Below are 24,991 nucleotides of genomic sequence, written 5' to 3'. Positions count from 1 at the left end.
GCTTCTTTCTCACGGAAATTAAAATGATATGTAAGGAAATGAATCAATAGAAATAAGGAAATGGGCAATTATTTTTAGCAAATATGATAATTTCTATGAAATTCATTTATAAAATACATATCACAAATCTACTTTGGAACTATTTTGCAAGGATAAATGACATAATTGTAGATTTTAATTTACTGTTTCCTAAAAAGTCTAACAAACAATTCTGTAACCAAACACCTATTCCGATCCGTCTTAACATTTAACATCATATCACACAAAACCTCCATTTTTAGAACTCATGTGGGCCCTTTTCGGTTTAGTATAAGTAAAGGTGGATTCTATTTAAAAAATGCATTGCAATCAGTTGGAAAGTAACATATAAATGGCAAAATATGAATACAAATAACATAAGGAATGCTAATAATTAGAATGAAAAAATATTCTGGAGTGCAATATAACTGGAGGAGTGAACATGATAATTAATCTAAAGCCTGATGGAAAAATAAAGCAATTATAAAAATTAGATTAAAGAGGAGGCTTAAGGATATATTATGAATAAAATGCGGGGAATTTTAAAATATTGCAGAGAAAAATTGATAGATTTATTCTAATTGGAATAATTCTTCGTGATCAATTAGGAATTTAATCACGATTCCGAACCACCGAAAGAGATGCGAAAGATTTAAATGATAAAAAAGATGTGACAGCATAGACGAGAAATATAGCTGAATCCCCAAAACCATCATAGACAATGGTACAGCCTTTTCTGTAGAAAGTATATTCCGTCATCAAATGGGAGCCGACCCCACACCATTTCTGCTCTTTTCAGGGCAGCGAGAACCAACTACTATACCGGAAGATTCTCATTTCCATATCAGTTATATAAATTGTAAATTTATAATTTATAATATTAATCAGTGTAAATAATGTAATTTTGATATGATTGCAAGCAATAATTAATAACAATTACGTTGAACTTAACCGCTTTTTTAATTGGTACACAAAATTTTTATTACAATTACTTCTGAAGCTTGGCAAAAGAAAACGTCCTAAAAATACATCTGACAATGCACTTCTTGAGCATTTTGAAATGAAGTATGATATTTTGAGCTAACATCAGAAACTCAAGACATTATGTATTTTTGCAATAGAAATAAAACAGAAAATCTAATAGCAAGCATATACATTACACATGAATAAAAAATTTTTGAAAAGGAATATTTAGGTTTTACTTATTAAGTCAATTATTTTTTTAAACAAAAAATATACAGGGTAAATTTATGGTCGAGTGATGGTAAAAAAACAGCAATATCTCAAAAACGATGTTCGCTAAATCATAATTATAAATTGACAGTTTTCGAAGTTAGACAGTAAAATTTACAAGATCCTTCCTTTAATTTACAAGTCAATTTAGAATAAAGTATATATTTTAGTATATGAAGTTTACAAAAAATTCAAGCTCGGAATTTTGACAAATCTCCAAATTCCAAATTTTTATTTCATTATTTCTAATATGTGCTATAAAAAAATTGATGACTAATTCTCATGCTGCAAGCGAAGGGATAAAAATTCCTAACGCCCACGTCATTCTTTCCAAAAATACTCAAGATTCCCTTTTCTGAATAGATGCATGTCAAAGAAATCCCTATAAGAATCTTTCAGAAAAAGCGCTGAGGGAAAAACATCTCACACTTCTCTCTTGTGCCCTGATATGAAGGATGCGTGCTACAACTATTTTCCATGCGGCAACTATGCCCTCCCATGAAAATGTAAATTGGTGTTGAGATTCCCATTTGTCTTCCTTTCTTCGACTTATCTGCAAATATTATATATGTTAAAAGACTGTACTTAAATAAGTTGCCTACGAACCTCTTTACATTGAGAATTTAACCACCCAAATGGCTTGTTTTTCTGATAATATTCATTTGAAAGCAGAGTTTGAAAGCAAAAATATCTTTAAAAAAATCAGAAAAGTGAGAAAATGAAACAAATGGGTAATTTTCAGCCGAGTTCTAGTCTTAAACTGCTATAACTCCATTTTTTTTTTTGCTCAAATTTTAACTACACAAATTATAAAAATATATGTTTTAGACATTAAGCTGCGCTATTTCTTGATCGTATCTTAGAAAGAAGTAGAGAAACAATTTTTTTTCAAAGACAATTGAATTCAAATTTGTTGAAGAAAAAAACATCCGACCTAGAAAACCCAGAAAATGGAAGCATTGTTACATTTTTAACGACACTGAAAAAGACAAGAAGAAACATTTCCTGCAGCCTTCCGTTTTCTCAACTCTTCTGATTTCTATCCAGAAGGTATTGTTTGCTTTTTTAGAAGAAAAGAATCCCATTCTATCCTGAAAATGGCGCTAGCCAGAGGAATTCACTTGTAAAAAAAAAAGACATCTTCACAAAAAGAACTCGCATAGGGAGCATGAAAACTGCTCTTAGGACTTTTCCCTACAGCTGGAAATGTTTCAAAACACCAAGACAAAAGATTTCGGCTATCATCAATTTTCCTAATGCAGTTTGACCGAAGAGAGGGCAAAAAAAAAAAATGTTTTTTGCATGCGCTTGCAAAAGAAAATAACTCATGCTTGTTGAACGAAATGGAAAAACCGCATTTTCGAGATTTATTTCGAACCGGAAGAAAACGCTTTTGCTCTTTTCCTGCGTTGCCACGTTTTGAACAACAAAACAGAAAAAAAAAAAACGGTGTAAAAATCATCTGCGCAAAATGGCTTCTTTAATGAATATTAATTGGCTCTCTCTATGACAAGTTTTGAAATATTTTTATGTGTTTGTATTTCTCTATAAATAGAAATAGGTGATGGGATTCTGGGAGATTGTATTTCAATGTGTTTTTGAACCTACATTTTCTTCGGATTTTTTTTTCATTTATATATCATTTATTAATCTCGCTTCAATTATTTACTGTATTAATTCTTTTACATAATTATATCTCTTATTCTTCATAAAAATCAGTAAAGGACAAATTATTTCATTGTAACCATCATTTTTTAAAATAAAAATACATCAACACTTTGCAATCGAGTGGTGCCTGCCACAAACCATTCAAGACGGTGTGTCATTTCGACGTTTTATTTATTTATTTTTCAATTTTGATTGTTAAAAACGCCTACAGAATGATAAAAAAAATGTAGATTAATTTTTCAAAGAAATTCGAATTTAAACAGTTATGTATATTTATTTTTCAGAACAATAAACTAATCTTTGTATTAGGTGAATAATTATGCATCGAATTACTTTTCTGATTGCAAAGGGTTAAAACTTCCTTGAGCCCATTTCTTGTTAGAACTCCAAAACGACGTGCTTGCGAAAGCGATAAACTTTCATAGCTTGGCTATAAGCTTTAAAATTTGGCTTTAAAATAAAATTTTATAAATCTACTTTATTGTGATTTAATTTTCATTTAATATATTATTACGTTTAATAAGTCAGATGATAAATTTAAATTATTCCAAGTTTTAAATAACAGAAATTAAAATTTTTAAATAAGTGAATATGACACGCAAAACTTATATAAATAAAAGTTATTGCTACCAAGTATCTTCGTTTCATATTTCCTTTCAAACAATAGGACAGAATACAACAAACTTTGTACTCATTATTTATAAAGGAAAAGAATACTATATATTTATTAACTAGTGAAATAGTTCATTAAATATTCAATCAGAAATTAAACATTCTTCGACAGTATTTTCGTTTCGGTTTAAATTATTTCTCAAGAAATATTTTAAACCAATTCAAGTTCTTATGTTTTTTTTATGATATTAATTTCATTTCCGTATAATATTCTTCCATTTTTTAAAATTTAATGATTGATTAAATAAATAAAGACTATTTTAAAATTAAAAAAATTAAATTAAGGCGCCGTTGTTATGGCCTATTGAAGACTTAATTATTTTTGATTTTTAATTATAAATATTTGTAAATAACTATTGTACAACATTTCTTTATTTGCCTTCTTAATTAAAGTCTATTTCATTTAGTCTACGAACCCTTCTCAATTGTTACAAGATTATGATTATCAATAATTATCATTATAATATGTCTAATATATCATCCGATTTCTTCACCCAAATATATATTCGTAACTATTCTTGTTGGCGTGTGATAGCTCGAAATTCGTTCCAGTTACCCAGCTAACTATTTTTGACGAGTATACTCGTCATCGAAAAAATACAACATTTTGCTTTATGACGAGTTTATTCGTTAGGAGTAAAAAATAGTGACTATTTGCAGTTCGAATTACAATTTTAGTAAAATCCCAAACATATTCGTAAATTTCAAGATGTTTAAAATATTTTGAGGCCAAATCGAAATTAAAGGAATATATAAAATATTATTAATAATTATTATTATAATACCCGCATATAATAGGAATTGCTTTTCTTAAATACAACACCTGTGTTGTATTAGTCATCCCAGAAGCATTTAGGCAACCATAAATTGCTTTAGACTATTCAATAAGTGATTGACCTTCAATATGTTGATTACCCTTTACTTTCCAAAAAATAATGACACATAATAATGCATGTAAGAGTGTAAAATTTCATTTTACAGCATGCAGAGAACACTAATAAATCTATAAGCATAAATAAGTTTTACAATCCTTATTTTAATATGGTTTTTATATTAAACCAGTATTATAGAACGAAAATATGAAAATGATGCCTGTTTCAGGATGGTGAAACAGATTCAATATAGAGGTGCAAATAGTTAAGTATTGGTTAGCTTTAAGTCTATCTTTGTAAGTCTTCACATCAATACATCTGAAAGTTAGGAGAGTGGAGTACTAGTTCAGGTATCGCTCTCATCATCTGATAGTTGTTGAAAATTAGAAAGTCAATCGCAAATTAGTGCTACTATAACTTTAAAGCTGAATATTATTGATGTCATAAAGCACAATAAGATAAAATGGCCTTTCAGCAGATTTTTGATAAATTAAATTAGTAATGGATATAAATTTAGATTTTTTGCATTGAATTTAACAATAGATAATTTTATATGCAGAGAAATTTCTTGAGTTTGTCATATTTTAATAAATCGATTTTGTATTGATTCCGATTCTTTTCTGTATAAAGTAATATACATAAATATATATCGTATATATGTGAAAATTCGTCACCAACTCTAAACTTCAAAATTCAATATGAAATTGAAAAAGAAGATAGTTATACAAATGTTTTTCTATCCAATAGAGTTAACAACTACTTATTATTTAAATTCGTTATTTCCAAATATTTTCAGCTGATATTTATATAAATTAATTAGCCATACTGGGGGTGGTGAAGTTAGAAAAAATATATTGATGGCATTGAACATAGAGATATCAGAGTTCTTTTTTTTAAAAAAAATTACTTTAAGATTATTATTTCAATTTTCTAAATTACCATATTTACATAGGGTTCACTCTTCTAATAATTGAACTTTTCTGCTTGATACGGAGTTATGTGTCACCGTGAATTTAAAAATACGTTTGTTGGGACAGTAAGGGTTTGCACAACCCCTTAACTGTAGAATATTTGCCACCAAGAACTATCATTCGTTATTAAAGGTTCCATTTTGGCACTAATTTTTGAATATCGACATACGACAACATAACAGATGAATGATCGAAGAAAACTTACCCGCAATAAACTGCTATCATCAGACAAAAGAAGAGGGAATGAAGAAGCTGAAATAAATAAGATAAGACTATATAATGCAGACAAAAAACATCTATCATGAAATTACAATAAAAAGTAATTTAAAACTAAATGCTTTTTTAGCAAGTCAATGGAATTAAATGAGATAGAAATAATAAATATGTTAATTAATCTTGAAATTTAATTTGGAATCTTCATAATAAGTTAAATTCTGATTATACAAATAATAAAATTCGTAAAATAAATAATTATTTATTCGTAAAATAATTAAATTTCATTAAAAGCAGTGCTTTAAAAACCAGTTCAATCCATGTGCTAAAAAGTGGAATTACATTGAAATTACTATTTCTACTTTTTAGTATTTTAATTTTGAGTAATTTAATTTCGAGTAATTTTCAGTAATTTAATTTCGAGTAATTTTTAGTAATTTAATTTCGAGTAATTTTTAGTAATTTAATTTCGAGTAATTTTTAGTAATTTAATTTCGAATTTTCATAATAAGTTAAATTCTGATAATATAAATAATAAAATTCGTAAATTAAATAATTATCTATTCATAAATTAAATTTCATTAAAAGCAGTGCTTTAGAAACCACTTCAATCCATGTGCTAAAGAGTGGAATTATTTTGAAATTACTATTTCTATTTTTTAGTATTTAAATTTCAATTCAATTTTATAAAAGTTACGGAAACGTATTAATCAGCTCTTTTGTAAATTTACGACCAGGTAGCATCATTGATATGGTATCAAAATTTTATTAACTTAATCGAGCGATTATAAGATAATCAAGTTCTGAAAATATAGACTTAGCTTATCATTCTCAAGAGTTTGAAATTGAGTAAAATTTTTAAGTTGCAATGTGTCAGTGAGTGAAAATTCTATTTCAAAATTCCATCTTTAAAAATACTGCAGCAACCACAATGAAATGTCAGCAACCACACTTTGACGCCAACTATGTTGCTACGCGGTATCCCCGCTATAATAATGTAGTATCTGTGCAAAATTCTGTTATACCCAAAGCGTTAGCACTTAAACTATTCCCAAATTCCATCTTTACAAAAATATGAAATTTGTCATGTTAAATAGGGTAAGTACATAGTTATTGTTTAAGGTGTATGTACACACTTGAAACTTCGAAAATCATTCAAAATATCGAATAATTTTTTATTGCTTAATAATGTTCTCTGATCCTTTAGCTTTCAAACGAAACCAAGATGTTGTCAATATTCGAAATATTTCTCCAGTTATAATTATTTTTCTTGAGGTGCTTTCATTAAAAACTCTAGTTACGGTGTTTTTAAAACTAATTTTAGGAAGAATGATATTTTTCCACTATGTTGCTTCATTCAAACAATCATAACTCAACAAGAAAATAACCAAATACAATTATTTATATATCAAAATAATCTGTATAAAATAGCGAATGTTTTGTACCTCAATCAAAGTTATATTTATAGAAATAAATTTTTAGCAGCTGTTTAAAAGTTAAAATTACAGAAAAAATCTCGCTTTTTCTATTCATCGTTGAGGAAAAAATTGTTTAAAGAAAACTATACATTTTTATAACTTGTTTGAGGCAGACAACATGAAGACTAATATTAGGCATAATTTCCAACTAGAATGGTGTGCCTGTACTAATTAGAATTGAAGATAACATGTTTCAAAAAATAGGCTCATTAGCTCATTAAATATTATTTAATTAAATAATAATTAGTGTAATATGGTTTTTTCTCACTGAAATGATTTTAAACATATATTAATGACCACATGTGAAAAAACTGGATTTTTAAAGTTAAAATTAAAAAAAAAATCTTCAAGTGTGTACGTACACCTTAATAGAACAAAAATCTTTTAGATATAAGGCAGCAACCATAACTATGTTGCATATGCAACCATAACGTGTCATTAACTATGATGCTATGCGGTAATTATGTCCGTGCAATAATGAAAACGATAAAATTTTATGATGAAAGGATCATGCATATACGTGAAAGTGCAATATTAATAATATCATTAAAATTTGGAACGTAAAATCATTTCTCCACAAATATACATTTAGTGCTATCCTGGATCATTTTTGGGACACTTAAAACTTTAGCACTTAAAACAACAAGGCGGTTTTGTCTAAAAGGGGGAATGCATGTACCTAATTTTAGTACTTTCAGGTAGTTTGGCAGAACTAGAAATTAGAATAATGTGCTTGGCATTAAAACGTTGGTATTCATCCGCTAAAAATTTTGATATACATAGAATTCCTTCTTAAGTGAGTTTTTAGTGATAGTGACCCTTGAAGCATTGAATAATTCTTCTCAAAAAATAGACCCTTGGAAATATTTAAATAAATACGCAAGAAAACACAGAATGTTATATTAAAAAAGGCTTTTATTTCCATAATTTGCTGAGATGGTTTGTGAAATTATTGTTCGAACAATAAATAGCGAAATCGAAGTGTTTTATAGTGCTTCTCCTTCCACCAATACTAATGGTGAGGGTTCTTTCATATAAAAATGGGAAATGGAATGAAATGTTTGATAGGGAAAAGACTTAGAAGCTGTGTTATTGTTTAAGATATAGAAGATGATTTTGTTTACTTAAAAATACCTGTTTGCGTTTGCCCATATGACATTGTTTGAGATTCAAGTTTGAGGCAATGGTGTGTCACCCATAAATTATTTTTTAAAGCTACATTTTCGTTTATATCAAGTATACTTTCTTTTCCATTCTTAGAATTTGATGTTCTTTGCTTATTCTTTTCAGTCTGAGAGTAAGATGTTCAATAGAAAAGAAAAACGTTAACAAAAGGGTGAAAATAAAGCAGGAAATGAAGCTTAATTTAGTTTAGTATAGTTTAGTTACATTAACGTCCCGTTTTACAGCAACACTAAGGCTATTTGGGACGGATTTCGTGATTTTGAACCGCTGTCAGATGACGAGGACGATACCTGAACTGGCAGCACTCCCATCTCTAAACTTCCATACTACACCAGCGAGAAGACGTTTGGTGCAGACAGATTTAAAGTGCACCAGATGCGCTTACACGTCGGTTTTTCGGTGGAATCAGGTCTAGAACCCGAAATCCTCCGGATCCGTAGCCTAAGCCTTAACACTAGGCCACCGCGACCCGAAAGGAGAATAAAATGGAAAACAGAAGACGTAATGGAGGTTAAAGATATAAAGTTCACATTGTACATGCCGATTGGGATACTAGCATTCACTTGAAGAAAATAAGTCCCTCAGGGACAGTTATTAGATATTCATTTTTTTTTCTTTGGAAATCATGCTAAGTAAAAGTATGCGAAAAAGAACAGGTTAATTAGTTAGAGTAAATCTTGGCATTACGTATCCCATAATAAATTCACATACATCTTTTTTTATCATTTAATAAAATATAAATTTAAAATTTAAAACGAAACAACAGTTATGTCCTCTATTACCCAAATTATAAGAAGTAACATTATAAAAATTTATAATCAAAATTTATAACTTCAATTCAACAATATTATACACAAATCTACATTAAATTTTGTTATGACAGTTAAATATATTTTGTGAAAATGCGAAAATGGGATCCTTTTCCTCGTCAACATTAAAAACCTTTAACTGAAATAAATGATGTGAAATTAAATTCTGAAGAAAGAAACGAGACAGACGGTCTAAATATTCAGGAAATATTATAGTATCAAAACAGCAGTGTGCTGTTTATCTAATAAAAATAAATTAGCTTTCTAAGGCTTACAAATAATGAAAAATTAATTAAAGTAATAAATTATTAGAAATTAAAAGAATCTTAAATGTTCTATTTTTTTAGACATCTATATCTTAAGAAAAATATTGAGTTCTTAAAAATTTAGACTCATTTTTAAATTTTAAATCAGCAGAAAATAAAATATAGAAGAGTTTCAGAAAAGCTAAGATCATTTTTCAGATTTTAAGTTTGAAATATGTTTTGAAAAATGACTTTCTTTAATTATCTGTAAAATACTACCTTATCGTTAAAACATAAACAATGATTATTGAATACAATAATTGATATTCAATTTCTTAAACAATTATAACCAAGAACCTTATTGCCGATGAATTATATAAAAAGTCAAATATTTAATAAACATGATATATTAAAACTCTTATGATTCCCCGAAGACAATAAACGTCATTTTTAAAAACCTTATTCTGCAAACAGTCTTAACCAGAATGAGTTAAAATGTTTCTGAAAAATATGCTAATTATAGTGCATGTTTAGGTCTGATAAATAATTAATTATGTTGTCTGTTTCGTTTTCATAGTGATATGTATGCTTGGTTTCGTTCATTTAAAGTAACGGGGAAGCCAATTATATTTAAAAAGATTGTTCATTATTAAGTTTAATTTAATAATTAACTGAGTTCTGAGAATGAAATTTTAGAATCTCAAATCCTCAAGAGTATAAATTTGAATTAATAAAATATTGGTTGATGGTGAAGTAATGAGAGATGTTTAGAACTCTTATCTGCCCAACAAAATGTATAAAATGTAACAAAATTTGGTCAACATTCTATTCCGATCATAATGCTTTAATTTGCAGAACAAAATTTGGCTCCTGCCTTAAATACAACAAGGTGTCATATAAGCAGTTGGTCAAATTACTTAGCTAAACAAATTTGTGAAATCACACATTTCATATGGGTATTGTTGATATATGTCTTTCATTGAGTTTTACACCCTTTCGTTACTTTTCCGTCACAATTGGCCGTATGAATTCTTTACTGGCGGGCCATTTTCTATTTCAGATGAGAAGTATAGGATGTAAAGAGAAGATGTCCTTGCAGATAACTCGTTTTACGTTTCTCATCCCTCGTTTGAAACAGAAGCCTGCTCCCCAGTAAAAAATGTGCATTACCGGTTTGTCCGAATCAGTAATGAAAGGGTTATACTACTTATTCTTCCAGTCTACAATCTAACGCATTCTTGTAAGATATAGTAATACCGAACATTAGATCTGGATTCTCGACATTCTACTTTAGCATTTTACATATGATAACCGATTCTCCATCTATGTGATTTAAGGTTAAGGGATATTCGGAAAGTGTGATTAAAAATGTACTAAAATGTGGTTTAAAATATTCTAGTCTTGGTTTCGAAACATTGCATAACGTTGCAAGCCCAATAAATCACCCTTGGAATAGTGCATTGATTCTGTTGTAAAGCATGTAATATAAACAATGCATTTTTGGGGGGGGAAATCGACTCGCTGAATCACGTGTATCATCGATGCGAAGTAAAATTGGCAGTAATTTCTGCAACTTCTTCGATTAATTAGATAGGTCAACTTTGTGAACGCTAAATAGTGACATATTATGATGAATTGCAAAAAATTCCAGCTTTTTTGCCTAAATTAGAATCCATTTGGCAGAGTAATAAGTAGCATATATATGTCATTACATTTGTCATATATTATTATATAGAGATTTAGACTTTCAGGTATCTCACTTTATATTATGATCTGCTTGTATATCAGTTCAATGTCATTTTTGTAAAGTTTCAAATTATTTTTATGGAATTTCAAATATTCTGGAAGGTAAAACACAGATTTCATAATGATTTTTTTATCATTTGAAATAAAATTAGAATACAGAAAAATCCTTGGAAGCTTTTTCGTTGAAGAAAAGATGTGAGAAGGTAATACTGAAATCTCCTAATAAAGGCAATATTTAATTGCAAAAAGAGAGAGAGAGAGAGAGAGTGAGTGAGAAAGAAACGACAAGTGAGACTAACTAGCCAGAATATTCCAAAACTTCATATACACACTTAAGAAGAGGATTATATAAAGCCTCTTTAGGAATCGTAATTACATAAAAAAGCATGGACGGAAATACCAACCGGAAATGATAAATACAGATAAAGACACAAAAAGCACAATAATAGAAAATGCTGCAAAAATTTATTATATATCAAAATAATTAAAAATTACATACAATCATTATAAAAGGTGTTCTAAATTAGCCCATTGGCATGGATTAATGTAAGAAATCTGTGTTACATAGTTTGAGAACCTTTCCAAAAATATATGGAATTCCGCTGATTGAAGCCTCATCGATGCTTGCTTCGTACTACCATTTTCCAAGATAACAGCACGAATTTAAATTTAGATTTATAACCATTTTAAAAATTACTGTGATGTCATAAACTGGTCTTCATGCCCCCTCCTACAGAAAACGAAAGGATTTAAGTTAGGTGATCTTGTGGGCTATGCGAAAGGACCACCAAGCCCATTCTAACGATAATAAATTATAATGATAAAGAAAAGTATATCTGCTAAATTCAGTAGTTAATATGATAATATCACAATCTTTTGGTAGCCTTATTAAACAACCAAGGAAAAATAATTCTCTTCAATTTAACGAGTCATGATTTTAATAGAAATTAAGCCAACATTTTGTATTACAAGATTGTGCATTCGTACTGTGAGGTGTACATATTTTTAAATTTTCTAAGTATCCTAAGATCATTTATTCATTTTATCGTAAAATGAATCATAAAATGAATAAAATATCTTTATTTTTGGATTTCCTTTTCATATAATGAAATTTTTAAATCGTACAAAGCAGTACATATCAATAATTTATAAAACATTTCATTCAACTGAAAGCTTAAAAAATTGAATATGAATGAAGTTTTAATAAAAAGTAAATTGGCATAGGAAAGTTACAGTTAAAATATTCTTGTTTATAATTTTTTTTTTGTTATCCAACAATTAGATAGAATTTTTGTGAGTCTAATATATTTTTAATCTCAACATGTAAACAATTTTAGCAACTAACATAATCTGAGAATTTTCATCCCATACCAAATCTCTCAGATTCTATCCTATTTCTCTTAGTAATAAATTTTTAGTACTAGAAAAACCATCCACACAATATAATATTGTAGTAATTTTTTTCTCTATAATTCACAAAGCATCGTAGTTTGAAAGTACATAAATCCAAACCGGAAGTAATTCGCTTTATCATTAAAATAAAATAAGGCTTATCACGAAAAAGGTTTACTGCATTATAGCGCGATTTAATTATATCACCATAGAAAGCGAAAGCTATTTGTTTGTGAATAAGGCTATGAAAAATCTCCGACTAGAAAATTAAAATTTCTTTCTTTCAAAAGTTTGTTTGAAATTTTAAAAGTTCCGGATGTTTGGAAGGCTCCTTTTGTTTTCAGATTATCAGCGTATTTAGGTCTCTATATATTCTCATTTTATTCTCGATAATTCCGGAAATGCTTGGGGTTCTTTAAATAATTTTTATAAGAATGTGAGATTAAATTTAACGTCGAACTGCTTCATAATCTGGAAACAGATTTGAATTAACTGAAAAAAAATTCGAACGAAATTGACGATGGATATACAATTGAAAATACAAACAAATTCAGAACAAAAAAACATTTTTAATTGTTGATTCTTTAGTTTATAAGAAGAATCTTAAAATTTATGGGTAAAATGTGTTTTAGCTGAATATCAGAAAGTGCTTATCTTTATAATCTTTCCAATCGTTGGGTTTCGGCCGCTTTATTACTATTTTATGTCGTAATATGAAAAGCTGATTATCACACATTGAGTGATAACATGGGATAGTGTATTAAAAGGATCTACGTAGAAACTGACAGAAACACAAATTCATTTCTAGTATGATGAGACTGGATAGATGGACTTCCCTCGGAACAGAATTTACTCAAAATTTGATTGAAATTTGAAAATATCGCTTAGACTGTATACCAAATCTCAACAGTGTAGCTCAAATTGTTTTTGTGTTATCTTCGTCAAGGACTGGCGAACCTTTTCTAAAATGCATATTTCGAACTCTATTAAGTCTAAACCGTGACAATTCATCAAAATTACGAGTCCTAATGTTTTTTTCGACGATTATCATACTTTCTCTATGCTACGTATACTAGAAAGTAAAAATCACCTTAATCTATCACTTATAATTTCATTCACTCAAGAGAAGGAAAAACGATTTATAAATAAATCATATGTATGCAAAAGAATTTTCAGTTTAATTTTTATATTAGAAGTTATTTCCCTTATTTTTTCTTAAATTTTTCCAAAAGTAGTCTAACAATGATACTTTTCTCCAGAACGAGCAACTTTCCATTCTTTTGTTCTACAGGGAATAGAAATACACGCGGTAAGATTTATTCTTCTTTTGTAACTGGAACCAAATTCAGTTTCTCTCTATTTAGTACCGAATAGTCACTGCCCGGTTACGGTCACAGAGAAAGCGAAGTACAATTGTTTAAGCGAAACAATTAGTTCTTTGTGTCTGCTTAGCGCATCTTTAGAGGAACATTTGCGAAACAATTAAAAGGAAAAGCGTTCTTTTCTCTCTTTTCTCGCTCATTTCTTCCATTGTTTCAATTACTGCTGCAATGTAAAACTCACTTTGATCAAAAAAATCCACAAAACTGTAGAGTTGTGAGAGTTCTAATAGTGAGGCTTATTTAGAAGCGTAATTACTTGCTTATTTTTTTTTTTCTTCTATGGTAATATTTCTCCCTCAAAATAATTAGTATTCCGTATATGAATAAATATCGTTTGCTGGAATAGTTTGAAATTAACAGTCTCAAAGTTTAATTCGTTCCAATAAAAATATCGTCTATCACATAGTAAATATCGTTTTCATTAAAATGATTCATGAGTTCTCCAATAAACTTATTAAAACTCATTTTTGGAATAAATTATTTATTATATTTTTTGTGGAAACTCTTTTAATTTAAACCATTCCAATTATTTATCAGATTTTTGTGATATAAATTACCTGTGTTTCGCAATTCCTTGATTTTCGCAACTTCTTCATGAATATTTCATTTTAAAAAGTAAAAAATAGTCAAAATGAAATTTTTTAATAATAATCCAAAATAAATAAAAAAAAATCAGTTTTATTATTATATTACTATTTATTTAAATTCATTCATTACAATTGAAAAACTTATTACTGCTTCAGTATTATTATGGAAGGATAGGATGTGATACTTCATGTATAAAAAAAAATCAAAGAAATCTGTACTGTAATAAAATGCCATTTTCAAAACCTTTGCGATGAAAATAAACTCAATTTTTGTGAACTTCATCAATTTATCACTTTTCAGTTGTACAAATAGTGCAATGATTTCACAGAAAAAGAAACAATTTTCAAAAATAACTTTTATTGATGTATTAAATAATATATATTTTTTATTTTTATAATTCCCTACCTTTTTTATCTTTACTTTATGGTTTATTATTGTAAATAATAACCCTGCGTTTTCGGGAATCAAACTCAGAAACATTTCTCTAAGAGGGTTCATTTCTTTAGAGGGTTCTATGTATTCTTCAAGGATTGAATATAAGAATTCGGACATTGTTAAAGAATATTTCTTGCTTTTACTTATAAATATATAAAAAAAACGCAGGCGAAGTCGCAGGAACTAAGGCTAGTTATTTTATGAATAATATGAATAACTTGTTACATTGCGATTATTTTGGAATGTTAGAAAGTATTAGAAATATACTAAATTTGCAAGATCTGCAGAAAAAGAAACAATTTTCAAAAATAACTTTTATTGATGTATTAAATAATATATATTTTTTATTTTTATAATTCCCTACCTTTTTTATCTTTACTTTATGGTTTATTATTGTAAATAATAACCCTGCGTTTTCGGGAATCAAACTCAGAAACATTTCTCTAAGAGGGTTCATTTCTTTAGAGGGTTCTATGTATTCTTCAAGGATTGAATATAAGAATTCGGACATTGTTAAAGAATATTTCTTACTTTTACTTATAAATATATAAAAAAAACGCAGGCGAAGTCGCAGGAACTAAGGCTAGTTATTTTATGAATAATATGAATAACTTGTTACATTGCGATTATTTTGGAATGTTAGAAAGTATTAGAAATATACTAAATTTGCAAGATCTGCTGAAATAAAAAATTCTGCCGTATAAAAGCTTTAATATTGCAAAGTGTTGTTGTTTTTTAATTTTAACATTTCTAGTTCAGTAATATTTGATGACCAAGGTAGCGAGTTATGTATAGAAGTTTAAGATTTTTATTACTTATTGTTTCTTCTAGAGAATGTTTAGCTTTTCTTTTTGTTCATCATTCAGATTTGCATCTGTATTTATTCTCAACATTTATTTAGTGTGAGAAACCAGGTCAGCAGCCACAGCTAATCATAGAAATGTAGATCATAGCTTCCATATTACAGAGGCGATGTTTTAGTTATAGGAAATCGGTAGACTATAGATTAAATCTTAATCATTAACTAGATTAATAAATAAAATTGCAACATTTTATCCAAAGAAAATCATCCTTTCTTTTGAGAGGAATATTGAAGATGACATTTTATTTTAAAATAGAAGCACAAAAAGCCATTATTCAGACAATATTCTATAAATACTATTTATATTTTAATAAATTCTGTGCTTCTCACATTATTAAGAAACATATGTGAAAATTAATCCAATATTTTAAAAAAATATGTTTTATCAACGGTTGCCGTGATATCGAGAATATTAGATGATATATATTTCACTTAAGTATGGCATTTGTAATTCCGTCAACCGTATTCTGTTAAATTATAACTGAGAAAGAAATTTTCACTGTGTACATGTACCTTCATTATAGAATCAAATCGCATAACATAACAGTAGCATGAAAAGGTAAGCATTTCGATTACCCAGATTTAACTTGATTTTCACCAAAAGAATTTTTACTTGAATTATAAGTTTTACAAAAACGTATTTACATTTGTTTAAATAATCGTTTGCGTACTGATAAGAGTTGATAAAAGTTTTTTTTTTTAAATTGAGAGGAAAAAAAAACGAATATAATCCACATATGTGATATAAGGAATTAATATCTTGACAATATGAAACAAATAGGAAATATTTTCCATAACACCATTATAATTTTTAATATATATGTATATATATATTTTCAAAATTTTTATATTTCTCTAAAAAATATTAAATATGTTATACCACAAAAAATCATTAAATAAAACTTGACAGGAAAATTCATGCGACAATGGAAAAAGTGGTAATTTAAAATATAAATTTTATTTCATTAGCTTTTAATAATGGAATTTATACATTATACAGGGTACGATAGCTGTAGAGACGGTAAAAGAATAGTTTTATTGAATGTTAATTTTATTTATTTGTGATAATTATTAATATTGTCATAAATTTGCATATAAATACTCTACAAAATTAGCGACAACTTTGCACAATTACATTGGTATCATTAAAAGAATGATTTGAATTTTAAGGTAGTTTATTCATTATGAAACATCGTTAAAAATTCACTTACATTTTTATTGAAATTCTAAAAACAACTTTAAAAAAAATTACACTCAGTTGCACAATTTTATCCTGAAAAGTATGTTTAAGTTAAATTTGGTAATTCTAAATCTTGCATAAGGTTTAGCAAAACACCAATAAACATATAGGCACATACATTCTTTATTATTAGTAGTAGAAATGCTATTTTTATTTAAATGTTTCTTTAATATTATATTAACATTATAATAGAGCTAGAATTTTAAGTATTTCACAAAATGAGTTGATTTTAGCCATTTTATCTTTGTAAATACTATTGAAACAAAAACTTTGAATATAAAAATGCTTGAGTAAGATTTTATATAAAATTTGACATTAATTTTTTTCAAATTACTGTACCATATCATAATCAGTTAATTCTTTTACATTTATCTGATAATTAGAATTTTTTTTAAAATCTTTTTATTTCTTTAATTAACAGAAGCAACTTCAAAATTTTGAAAAGTAAATATTTCAAAAACGATCTTTGTTGAAAACTAGTTACTTTACAATGTAAAGATACAGAAAAAGAACCAGAAACTTATTATTCGAAACTATTCATCATTTTGAATCTTTTTATTCTTGTTAATATTTCAAATGAATGTATTTTTTTCTATCCGCGTTAAGTACGAAGCTTTCTTCTTCTGAAAAGCTGCACAAGATAAATTTCCATGGCAAATGTAGAAATTACAAACATAAAAACAAGCAGCTTATTATTTTTATAACTTTCTACCCACATTCGTTCAATCCCATTAATTGTTGAAAAAAATCGAGAATGAAGAAATATGTACATTTCATACGAAACACAGCGCATTTCTCATGCATAAAACATTACTCAGAAAAAAAAGCGAGTAAACAATAATTATGTCTCAAAAAAATGAGGCAAAAACAAGCTGTTTGGTAATATCAACCAAACTTTCTTTTCTTTAGAACCAAAAATGAAACAAATTACTTGAGAAAACCCATTAATTACTCACTAGAATTCCTAATCTTAAAAACCGAACTAGATCTCATGAGCATGCGTTTTTTAACGGTTGGCAAAATCCATAGTATTTAAAGTCATGTTTTTTCCAACATGCAATCAGTCTTTTATTTTCCAATCCTATTTATTAAAGCAGAATTCAAGCTTTATTTACCTCTCGCTGTCTCCTCTTTTTATATTCTTTTTTTATGTTTACTTTTAACTAGGATTTGTTGACTAAAATTGTATTTTAAGTTTAGGGGTCCGACTACGTTAAAAACACTGGTTTTCGACCACATTGGCGAATTCTTCTTTTATTATTATTTCTTGTAGTTCAGGCTTTCCTCTTTCCAAAATAGTATTTTCTAGGAAAAGGAAGGTCTGATCTATCATCCAGGATAATTTTAAACAATTTTTTAGCTAAAATTTTTCTTTAACTTCAATTTTCTCAAACTTTAATTTTCATAAAAATTATCCACTATTAACATGATACCTCAAAAACTAATGGAGGTATTTACATAAAAATTTCAGCTTGTGTTTTAAATACTATGGGAAATGAAATGAACCAAAAGTTTTATTGTTGGTGAAATACTTTTTTATTTATAGGTGTTTTTAGAAAAATTAAGTAGTAAATGTATGGAAAAAATGTATATATACGTACATTTTTACCCATAATTTCTTTGCATCTCAAAATGTTTCTTAGATTTTGGTTCATTTCATTCATCATTATATTCTATAACTTGTGTACAAAGAAAAATAGGATAGCTGCATTACAATTTTGTGTAGAGTGTTAACCGTTTAGGTTAAATTTCATTAAAATTTACTACAAATTTTCCTATTTCTCAAAATATATTATATTTCCAAATAATTTGTTTGTATATATAGTGTTTATAATTGACAATACATCTAATAGTTTTTAAAAAATCAAACTTTTCAAAAATATTGCTTCGAACGTAGTCGGCTACCTTAAATACTGTAATAATTAAGCCCTAATAACTAATACACTAATATGACCTTAATTTAGCTGTAATACAAAATTAGTATATGGTTTCATTATTTTAAAAAAAACACATCTGCTTGAAGTCGCATTTTTGCTTTTTCATGCAAGAAATATAAAATTATTTAAATCTTCAAAAAATCTGAACTTGGCATTTTGACGAATCATAACATATCTGTGAACATAATAACGCAAACACGCTTTGGGCTTTCACGGATAAAGTTTAGTATTTGGACTTAATATCGAATTTATAAATGTCTAAATAGTATGAATGCAATACATAAAGAGAAAGTGTTTGTCTGACTATCCGGTAAAAAGACACACGATAATTACAAAAAATAAAGAGCTAGAAAGATAAAATTTAGTATAAAGATTTAGCATATAAAATATAGATACATATCAAACTTTCAACCTAGTCTCTGGAAAGTTCCAACATTTGACAACCTGTATTTTCGAATGCATACAAATGTAATAGTTCTAAAACTTAATGTTTAAATGAATTTTGTTAAGTTAAATGAATTTAAACTTAATGTTAATAATAAAGGAATTTTGATATATAATATGGGAAAAAAATTGCAGTCCATGTCACATTTTAGTGCCTATCAGTAAAAAAAAAAAAAAAAAAAAAAAAATGGAGTCCAAAATTCATATTTGATTTACTGGTACTTGTGTATTAACCGCTTGATAGTGGCTATTGGCTAAATAAAATTGCCAATGATCACACACCCTGGATTCACATAAATTCAAGATTGACATTGCGCAATTATCATTAACTGATGACATGTTAATTGATATACAAATAATGTTTTCTTTGTAATAAAGCACATTACTTTCATTTGTGGAAGGAACTCCAGAAGGAAAAATTCAAGCAGTTCGCAGTCTTACCCAGGGTGCAAAAATTTATGCGCAGGAGTAAGGGAAAAGAACAATATTTTATTAAAGATTATACGAGAAAGTTTTAGGAAGACCATTCCCACGATTGTCTGTATAAATTTGCTTTGTTCCATGTATGTTGAATATATTAAGTGAGTTAAATATCTTCTTAGAGATGGAAAAGCTTTGATTAATTTCTTTTTCGTTTACAGAAAAGTGATCTAATTGAAAAAAAAAAAGATACTTCTAACGAAGAAAGTTAAGGATTGAGATTATTTTGCTTGCTGGGAGAGGTACCACTCCTCATTATAGGGTGTACTTTCAATGCAATGTAGAAACTGTAGATAACCCATGACACCGTTTTAAACCCTTATGTTCATTTTGTGTAGTATACCGTACATACAACTTTATATTATTATATATATTTTATTATATACATTATTTATATTATTATGTTATTATGTTCATTTTGTGTAGTATACCGTACATACAACTTTATATTATTATATATATTTTATTATATACATTATTTATATTATTATGTTATTATGTTCATTTTGTATAGTATACCATACATACAACTTTATATTATTATTATATACGTTATTGATATTATATACATTTTTTTTTTTTTTTTTGCTTTTCTTCAAAAAAGCAATCTTGCCACGATACTAAAACTGTACAAGAAATTCAAAAATTCAGATATCGCTGTCGATACCAACAGATGCGTTGGCTTCTTTGATATTCCAGATACGTTTTATATCGATATCATAAATTACCTGAATTATGCACATTGCATTTAAGTACTCGCTACATGGGAAATAACAATCCCAACCAACAGAAAACTCTTAATTCATTTCTTCTTTCGCTAATAATATATATATATATATATATATATATATATATATATTCAATAGAATAATCATCCTGAAAATGATCCAAAGGAAGATATGGATTGAGATAATTCATTTTGCTGGAAGTGGAGATGGTGATACCATTTGTCATCACAGTGTGTACTTTCTGTGTAATGTTCAAAATGTTAATAGCGCATGATACTATTTTAAAATTATGCAAGAAATTCAAAAACACATATTCCGATGTATTTTTAACAGATGTCATTATATTTTTGTGTCCAACAAAATTTGTTATTTGATGTGCAACAAATCTGTTACCGATACTAGCAGATTTGTTGCTCGCTTTGATTTTCCAAATACTTTTTGCCAAGATATCATAAATACTTGAATTATGCGAAATGCATTAAAGTATTCACTGTATGGGATCCTACCAACAGAAAAATCTTAATTCGTTTCTTTCTTCGTTGCTAATATTTTTTTTTCAATTGGATAATCTCATTAATAATGAAACAGAAACTAGTCAAAGTTTTCCCATTTAGATGGAGATTTATGAATCACCCTATGTAACCAATGAAAATTATCCAAGTTCATTCTTTTTAAGGACAATTAAAAAAAATCTAAATACTTTTTTTTTGTAAAATTTTAGTAAAAAATGAAGAAATTTCAGTAATGTTTTATGTAATTACGTAACTATATTTTATATAATGCACAAATAATAGGATGGAATGAAACAATTAAAAGGATCCATCTTTAAATACAAACTATTAAATTGAAAAACAAATAAAAAATAAGAAAATGTCATTTCAAGAAATTGTTTCTACGGAATGTCACATGTTAATTTTTGGAGTTATAATACTTAGATTTTTTTTTTGTTCTTACTCTAAGATTACATTATAATCGAATTGATATAAATGTTTTCCATATAAAATAAAAAAAATGCTTAATGAAACATCTTTGATAAATCAGGTCTAAGTCATTGAAATAAAATATTTCCTCCGTAGGAAAAAAAATCTTAGGACACTATTTATTATAACAGAACATATTAATAAAACTAAAATTCAGGAGAGAGAATGAGAAAAAAAAATCTAAAACAAGGGGGGAAATAAATTGGATTTTTTTTATAAAATTTTTTATAGAAATTTTATAAAGAAACCTAACTATATAATAAGAGCATCTGTACAATTGACAAGCCATAACTTAATGGATGAAGAAATGGGAAAAAGTACTCTTTAGAAATAAGAATTCTTTAGAAGAATGAACTCTTAAGTAATGGGATTTTTCCTAAAAGTTGGATCGAAATATATTTTTAAATATAGCCGCAGTTGATAAAGGATTTATCTTCTTTCACTATTAAGGCGCATCCAGCATTTCCTACTTCTTTGTCCCCAGTTCCACTAATAATAAAGAGGAACGCCTACGCACTCACGGTCTACAGACCAGACCGTTTGAGACAGTACTACCAAAAAGAAACTATATATATCAGTGGATGAGAGATGTGAACCACTTATTTTTAAAACTTTATTTAGAAATTTATTTATTAAGAAATATGAAAAATTCTTATAATATTGTGATATTTGGCCGCCATTGGCGACGTCTGCGAAAACAATTGGCGAGATTCGCCGCCGACTTTGAGATTGTTTTTTAATAGATTTGATTAGAAGAACTTGTGTAGCGGAGAAAGAATGATGGTTGCACTTTTGGTTTGAATTTAAATAGAGGGTTCCAAATAAAAGTGAGTGCTGCGTTTTGTTTGAGTTATGTGTCGTTTTTGAGAAGCTTAACACGCTCGTGTCATTACAAATATATAGCTCAAAAATTATTTTTACATAATCATTAAATTTAAGCAATTACCTTTTCAATGATACCAATTATTTAACCGCATAATTTTTCTATTTTTAATAATTTTTAAAACGTATTTTAAATGTATGTTACTATAATCTATTTCATTGAAACTCAAACTGCTTCTATTGTTTCGACAATATTTCATCCAAGCTTTGTTATCTTCTCTTACAGGAAATATAGAGGTAGTACTGCAACCCTCAAAGATTTCTAAATCTAGATTTTTACGAATGTCCAAGTTCCAAACCTCCCCTGACCGGCATATTTTTGGCATTATATATAAAATTACGAACAAATTTGTATATTTTTATCAAATTTTGAACGAAATTCTTTCTAAGAAGTCTGTCTGTCTTACTATTCGAATAAAAGTGAACTAGATAATTACAAAATGAAAAGAGTTAGGTATTTTTGTACTCAGATTTAGCATCTAAAATATGAAATTTTGAACTTAGCAGTGAAATATAGGATGGTCTATATTTTTGCACGAATATAAATGCAATGAATTAAATCAATGAAATTGAATTTATCTTGTAGATACAGCTGTAGTGTCCTGTCAAAATATGGTATCAATCGACCAGCAAAAAACGGCGTTTAAAATACATATTTTTGCGCAGTTTGAATGAAAATGCTAGATTCACACCAAAGATTTATATTTCGTAGCTATCATTCACCAACGACGTTCAGTTTATTCGTTACTTACCCAGGGCCTACAGTTTTACGAGGAGAAAGAGTGACAAGACATTTGTTGGAGAGTAAGACGAGGAAGGGGTGCACCACCGTTTGTTTTCGTTGTTTATGGTCAGAATACAAAGATTTGGCTTTTTTTTTTTTTTTTTTTTTTTTTTTTTTTTTTTTTTTTTTACAAAAACCGAATTACACAAAATATTTAATCCAAAATTTTAGCTACTATTAATTCCAGCTAACCAACTGGTAGCCATATACGCTTAGCAAGCTTCAGCATAAAGCATACTTTTTAGCCTATATATAGAAAATTAGTTAACTGCATAGAACAGTAAAAAGAAGGCTTTTAAAATAATGTGATTTATATGTATATAAAAATGTGTAGCATAGAAACAGTTTATGAGTAAGCTATAACAACCAAATTACATAAAGTATTTTATGCCAAATTTTAGCAACTATTAATTCAGGCTAACTAATTGTGGCCAAACAAGCTTAACAAGATATACAATTGAAATATTCAAGCTACCTAAGCTAGGAGTTCTTCAAAAGGTCTGAATTTCACGCACGTTTAATCTATTTTACATAGTCAGCATTTTTATTAGTATATTTACAAATTGAAATTAGTTCAACACCCTAGTGATGTATTGAGAAACGCCTAATGTTCACAAATCACTTTCGTACATCTAAAATAGTGTTGATTACATTTTTCAGAGTTCGAATTTTTTTATACGGAATGAATGGATTACAACACCAATTACAACACTAACATTTTTATTAATGAATATGCAAATAAGTATCAGGGAGATCATGTCAAGTGATTTATTTTCATATATCGTATAAATAGAGATTTTAATTTTATTTTAGTCCCAAGACGCATAGGAATATATATTAGACAAATCACTGGTAGAAAGTTGTTTAGATTTATATTTACTTACCGTAAGCATTAGTGGCCGTTACTTCTACAGTTTCGCTTTATTTTTTTTAAAGTTATTAGAAATAGAGATTGGTATCTTCCTGCAGTCCGAAGATGCAAAGAAATATGTATTAGATTATTCACTAGTAGCGAGTACTATAAATTTCTAAATATTAACAGCAAACACGAATTGTCGATTTTTCTGTAGTTCTCCTTTATTATTTATTTTATAAGCTGGGAGCGGCTTTAGAGTGACCAGTATTCTCAAGTTATAAGTGACATCCATATATATCATGATACTCAATAATACATGTAGGAAAGGAATACAAATGAATCAACAGCCATTGACTACATCAGAAATTAAAGAATTTTTTAACTCATTATATTTACAAAATTGTAGATGTCACGTAATAATGGGATCTGAAGCACAACATAACATACACATACAAGTAGCTGATATTTTGCGGATTCTAAGAATGTAACGCGTGGCAAATAAGTTGAATGCAAGATTCGAAGTCTAATTTCTTACCTGATGTTAGTCTTTCATGGTTCGGTACTTCAAGGTGAAATTTTTAACTCGCTTACTTCGAAAACATATCAATCCACGGTTTAGTTATGAAGTAAATATTTTGATAACTTCACTTCTGATCTTTGTGTCAGAATCATATGATCAATAATACTGACTTTACTTTAAATTTGTACTTTAAATTGAATTTTCACTTTAAATTTGAATTCAGTTACTGATATTTTACATAACATTACGAATCGCTTCAAGTAATGGACTACACTTTCATATACAATTTATATCTCATGTGTATATTTTAATGTTAAAATAATCAACATAACTTTTTATGCCTTTTATTTGTTGACTGAAATTACTCAAAA

The 24,991-nt window shown here is 27.7% G+C and overlaps 1 long non-coding RNA gene across 1 annotated transcript in view; it reads right to left on the bottom strand.

Annotated features, from left to right (window-relative positions):
• LOC129988344 (uncharacterized) overlaps positions 1–24,687 on the bottom strand; it is a 33,444-nt gene extending 8,757 nt beyond the window's left edge. The window contains exons 1-2 of the long non-coding RNA XR_008785644.1: positions 24,636–24,687; positions 5,640–5,686 (exon numbers count right to left, since the gene is read on the bottom strand). This is a non-coding gene — a long non-coding RNA (uncharacterized LOC129988344). The remainder of the gene's footprint in view (positions 1–5,639; positions 5,687–24,635) is intronic.
• Between the last annotated feature and the right edge of the window lie 304 nt (positions 24,688–24,991).

This window comes from Argiope bruennichi, chromosome 10 (assembly GCF_947563725.1).
Source record: "Argiope bruennichi chromosome 10, qqArgBrue1.1, whole genome shotgun sequence".
NCBI classification, from domain to species: Eukaryota; Metazoa; Arthropoda; class Arachnida; order Araneae; family Araneidae; genus Argiope; species Argiope bruennichi.
Note: the sequence above shows the minus strand (reverse complement) of the source record. Positions and strands in the feature narration are given on the sequence as shown.